Source organism: Halichoeres trimaculatus, unplaced genomic scaffold (genome assembly GCF_033239565.1).
Source record: "Halichoeres trimaculatus isolate MK-OKI-2021-1 unplaced genomic scaffold, fHalTri1.1 fHalTri1_scaffold_37, whole genome shotgun sequence".
NCBI classification, from domain to species: domain Eukaryota; kingdom Metazoa; phylum Chordata; class Actinopteri; order Labriformes; family Labridae; genus Halichoeres; species Halichoeres trimaculatus.
The window spans coordinates 281,420-287,298 of record NW_027437215.1 but is presented as its reverse complement, the minus strand read 5'-3'; the positions used below and the strand labels follow the sequence as shown (position 1 = coordinate 287,298).

The following is a 5,879-nucleotide window of genomic DNA, read 5'->3' as shown; positions in this document are numbered from 1 at the left end:
TTCATTCTTCTTCATTTCAACCTTTTCTTCAACTCTATTCTCGTCGTTTTGACTTTTATCTCAATTTTTTTTACTTTATTCTTGTCCTTTCTACTTTAATCTGGACATTTTAACTTTATTCTCGTCATTACCTCTTCATCTCCAAATTGTTTTTCGACTTTATTCTCATCATTATGACTTTAACCTCGATTTGCCCAAAATTGTTTTCTCCATCCAAAATGGCCCTAATCTGCGTCCCTAGAAACAGATCCAGCCACTGATGATTACTTTTTTTTTCTTCAAAACATTGTCATACTCAAACATTTATATTTCCATAGGTATAATGCCAGTGTTGCTCATAAACGGGATAAGTTAACTGTACGGAGCCTAAAAAGGGGGGACTCCAGTAGATTATAAACCCAACTATTGATAAAATATAACCATGGTGTTGTAGTGGGTGGCTATGAATGGTGTAAAGTGTAAACATGTCAGGCTTCCCAGAAATGTGTATTAGGTGTTTCATCTGTAAGTTTGAAATTATGCAAGTGTTCACAAGCTGGTCCACACAGAGATGGTCTTTGTGGTGTGGTTGTCCTCACAGCTTGAAGGGTGAATTTGTGCTGTAGCTGTATATTTGCATAGTCTTTTGATACCAGTAGTAACTTTGAGCCTAAATTGTTGCTTTCCTCTTTCCATAAGCTCCAAGACCCTGTGTTTCCCCTGCCCCTTTGATCCTCATCCAAACTGGACTACAAGTGAAATCATTTGTTGTGACCTTTTGTTTCTGTTTTTACAGGACCTCCGGAGCTGACTGAGCTGTGAGGGTAGCATCGCCTCCAATCCTGCTTAGTGGAGGTTTACTTTCCACAGTTCAAAAATGAAGTCAGCACACTAAATGTCCTTGGACCAGCTTGTGAACATTTGCACCTTTTCTCACTAACTGATCAAACACCTAAAACACATTTCTTGGAAAGCCCAACATTATACTTAAAATCTATATCATTTACAACACCAAGAACAACACTACACTACACTCGGCGCTGCCCAAGTAGCTGCCTGTTGAAGCAGCTCTCTCTTTGTCCATTTCTTGTAATTTTTTTCGTCTCTTTTTCGTCATCTTTGTATTTGGAGTGGATCATTACTTTGTATGGTTCATTGTTGGTCATGGACACCAAACTTTTTGTGGCTTCAGCGATATTTTTACTACTTTTCGCCTGTGTTTGTCTGGAGATCCTACATCTAACCATGGCTGCATTGTTTACATGTGAAATTAGCTGTTAGCAGCCTGTAGCATGTCAATGCTAACTGTAGCAGGGCTTGATGATTTCCCTCGAGGTGAGGAGGATGAGGTGAGGACGACGTGCTGGTCCTCGGGTGTGAGCTGGGAGGTGACGACGTGGACCTGTCCTTCCATCCATCGTTGTTGGGAACGTGGGATCTAGCTCCGGGGGATGGACGAGCTAGCCGTGCTAGCCCAGCAGCAGAGGGGCTGCCGGAGGGCAGTGTGGCATCATGCTGTTCACGGACATGGCTGACTGAGCTGACATCGGAAGCCGGCGCCACATTGAAGGAGCTTCGCCTGCTGTGGGCAGACAGGATCCAGGAGACAGAGACTGAACAGACTGCTGGGGAGGCTCAGTCCTGGACCCTGTGGAGGTGGAGACTGGCTGGGCTGGAGAGTGGTGGACGGGCTGTCGTCATCTATTTTCTTGTAGACCTTTTTGCACTTTCTATACACTTTCCTACTTTCGTTTTCTTGATTGCTGCTGTGACTCCTGAATTTCCCCTAGGGCAGGGGTGGGCAATTATTTTTTCCATGGGGCCACATAAGAAACATAAAATATTGTGGAGGGCCGGGCCAAAAGGCTGAACTCAATTCTGCATAATATTAATTGTATTTCTTTTTTAAAAAGCAGTAAATAGCACTGTTTTGACAAGCTGGCAAGAGTATATATTAAAGTTAAGCAATGAAACTAAATACCAAATAAACTGAAAAAATGAGGTTGCCTTACAAAAATTTATTCATTCAAATTTCTCAACACAATGGTAGACAAAATATTAACATTTTTTACTATTTGTGACTCATATTAGTAAACATATTCTGTCACATTCACTTTAAAACACATTTAGAGTTCCATATACTGTTGGATAGTTGTGTAAAGGTTCTGAGCATTTTAAAGACATCACAATATTGTCTTTTTGCACCAAACATTAAGCAAGATACAACATATTGACTGTCACTGAACTGTGATTTTGAGAAAAAGTGTCCCAGTTCATTGTTATCTGGTGCCTTACAGTCACATGCCTACATTTGTGGTCTAACTGCCTCATTTGGTGTTTCAATGTTCATTTTTCTTGTTCAGTGAGAGAAATCTAATCTCTGCTGGGCTTTAACAAGTGCATCAAAGTCAGGCTGAATGTCTGAAGTGGAGATGCGAAGCACAGCTGACAGATGATCATCAGTGAGAGAGGATCTGTACCTGGATTTTGTAAACTTCATAATTGAAAATGTTTGTTCACAAATGTAGGTAGAGCCAAAGAGAACAAACATCTTCTGAGCATGTCTCCTAATGTTTGGAAAGTTCTCCTCCTTGAGAGATGAGTAGAAATCCAGCAGAGATCCTGACTTAAAGTGCTCTGCCAGTACTCCATCAGACTGCAGGTCAATGAGTTCCAGCTGAACATCACTGGGTGCATCATCCACACTGAAGGTAAAGGGAGAGGAAATCATGTGCATTTCATCCTCCATTGTTCTTAGATCCTCAAATCGCCTTGCAAACTCACCATGCAATGCTCCTAACATGGATGAGTACCTGCAGAGGTTATCAGCTGATGGTGTGACTTCTTTCAGGGTTTGCATGTGAGTGAGAGTGTTGCTCTCCAGTTGTCTTGAAAGAAACTGTATCTTTCTCATGAAAGCCTTCACCAAGCTGTGCATTTCATGTACAAAAAGGCCCTTGCCTTGCAGCTTGGTGTTCAGTTCATTCATCAGTGCAGTCACATCAACAGCAAATGCGAAATCTGCCATCCAGACCTCATCTGCAAACTCTGGGATGGCCTTGCCTTTGTCTCACAAAACTCTTGGATTTCTGCTTTCAGATCCCAGACTCTTTTTAACACTTTGCCCAGGCTGAGCCATCTCACAGAAGTGTGGTAGCCAATGTCACTGTGCTCACTCTCATGCTCCTCCAGAAGTGTGACAAACTGTCTGTGATTCAGTGCCCGCGCCCTGATGAAGTTAACTATTTTAGTAACAACATCGATAACATGGTTAATTTTTAGCACTGATTTGCACAACACATGTTGGTGTAAAATACAATGTAAAAATACTAATTTCTGATCAGGGGCCATTTCAGTCACTTTATCCTGCATGCGTTTTAAAAGTCCGACATTTTTCCCGGTAAGATTTGGACAACCGTCCGTGGTGACACCTGCCAGTCTGTCCCATTTCAGTCCCAACGTGTCCATACAAGCATTTACCTCAGTGAAGAGATCGCTCCCTGTCGTCGTCCCTTTTAACGACCGCATTGCTGCCAGCTCCTCCGTAATCCTGAAGTCCGGCGTTATCCCGCGGACAAATACGAGTAGCTGGGCTGTGTCGCGGACATCACAACTCTCGTCCAGAGCCAAGGAGAAAAAGTCAAAACTTGGCACTTCACGTTGCAGCTGTAGCTCCAGATTCCCCGCAATGTCCTCGACCCTTCTCGTCACGGTTCGCCTGGACAGCGGGACTTGCTCAAATGCAGCTTTTTTTTCAGGGCATATTAGTGCTGCCGAGTCTACCAAGCACTCTTTCACGAACTCCCCCTCTGAGAATGGCTTGCTGTTTTTGGCTATTTTGTGGGATATCACACAGCTGGTCTTGGTTGCTGCATCCCTGGATGCATGAAGCCTGGTTAAAAAGCCTTGCTGCGTTTGCAGCTTAGCTAGCAAAGCTTCCGATGTCTGCGCTCTTTCAGCATCAGTTAGGTTTTTATATTTCTCTGCATGTTTCGTCTGGTAATGCCGACTCAAATTGTAGTCCTTCAACACGGCGATCTGCTCCCCGCAAACTAAACACACAGCGTTACCTCTAACTTCAGTAAATAAATACTTCGCTGTCCAATTTTTGTTGAAAATTCTACATTCGGCATCTACCTTTCTTTTTTTAGCCTGAGCGGACATTTTTGAGGGCGAAAGTCGTCTTCTTGTGATTCAATCGCGCGCATGTCTTGATATACGCATTACGTCATTATGTGCGTGAATTAAAAAAAAAATTTTCAGAATAAAAGCAGTGCAGCTTTAGCCCATGAATGAGGTGAAATTAAAAAGTATGTTTATTTTGAAATTTCCAATTAACCTTACACTCGCGGTCAGAGTCAACCAAAGGTATGTGGCCCGGGCCATACAATGCCCAGGTCTGTCATACGGGCCAGTCAGTGCCACCCGGAGGGCCGGATGTGGCCCGCGGGCCGTGCAATGCCCAGGTCTGTCCTAGGGGATAAATAAAGTATTTTCTATTATATTCTATTTTCTATTTATATATAAATATTAGGGCTTTCATTTTAACGCGTTAATTAGATTAATTGATTACACCGCAAATTAACGCATCATAAAAATTAACGCAGATTGATCTGGATCCCAAACCCGGGAGGCGTTCAAAGACGCACTTATTTTCAAATGTCTAGCATTTACAAACCGTTTGTCCTACATGAAAAAAGTGGTGTTCTCGTCAGATTTTCAAATTTCCAACGGTCCCTGAATGTATCACACCTAGCAACATGCTTTGAACCGGGGGGGGAGAGAGAGTGCTGTTAAGGGGACGGCCATCAACATCTCGTTTATTCACACGTCCTTTTTTGAAAATCTACAGAAAATCAACCGTTTGCTCTAGCTCAACTCTGTAAAAAACAGGTCATTTTACACTCTCTACTGCATCAAACAAGCCCTGAATGATTGAAAAAGGTCTTGTATTTAAATCTAAAGAATTCTTTGAAAATTTCCTTCCATCTTCCTGGTGTCATGTTTCAGCTTGGGGCTGCTCTGCACCAATGACAACAGTTTGTGTGTTCAGAGCATGTTAAACTGAGAATACTTCACTTTTCTTTGATCCAAGACTTGAAAAAAGTGTTTTGTACATAGTTCCTCACAGTTTTTAGCCTTTAGCCCTGGTTCTCCTGACCTCATAGAAGTATAGAAGTTCATACTGCAACGATTAAAAATGTGAACAGAAGCAAAAAACGTCCTAAAAATCAAATCAGCTTACCTTAGGTGCAGGACTGTGTAGATTTTGTAAAGATAGAACCATAACACTTTTTTCATTTGTTCCTTATGCCTCAGGGTACCTCAAAATGTGTTGTATGTATTCCCACCTTTTTTATAAATGTCTTTTAATGTAATTCTAATGTCCTGGAATTCAGATTCTTTATTTTGGGACCTTAAGCAGATGTGAGATTAAAATGTGATTAATTACATTAATTAATTACAAATCCTGTAATTAATTAGATTAATTTTTTAATTGCCTGACAGCACTTATAAATATATAATTATGTTTACGATTTATTTGGGTCACTCACTCCCTTTTAGGCCATATTCTCCTTACTATTGTCAAACATCTTTCATGACCAACACCAGCATGATACCTGTGGATATATAAGCGTTTGAATGTGACAATGTTCTGAAATTTAAATTAAAAAAATACACAAATACATAAATAAAAGATTTGTTTCCAGTGTGTTTGTACAACAGATTTGTTTTGCATGAAGTAGATGACCAAACACCAATACTACTAACACCAAACACAAGTGTGAAAAACTGTAGAAGAGAACATAAGATCATTGTGAAATATATAGAACTTTTCACAAAGTGCACGTTGTTAAATTAACAGTGGCAGCATCAGGGGTGTGCTATATCATACCATT

General features: G+C 41.2%; 1 pseudogene; it reads right to left on the bottom strand.

Annotated features, from left to right (window-relative positions):
- Positions 1-2,338: 2,338 nt before the first annotated feature.
- On the bottom strand, positions 2,339-3,507 carry LOC141786520 (general transcription factor II-I repeat domain-containing protein 2B-like; annotated as a pseudogene).
- Between the last annotated feature and the right edge of the window lie 2,372 nt (positions 3,508-5,879).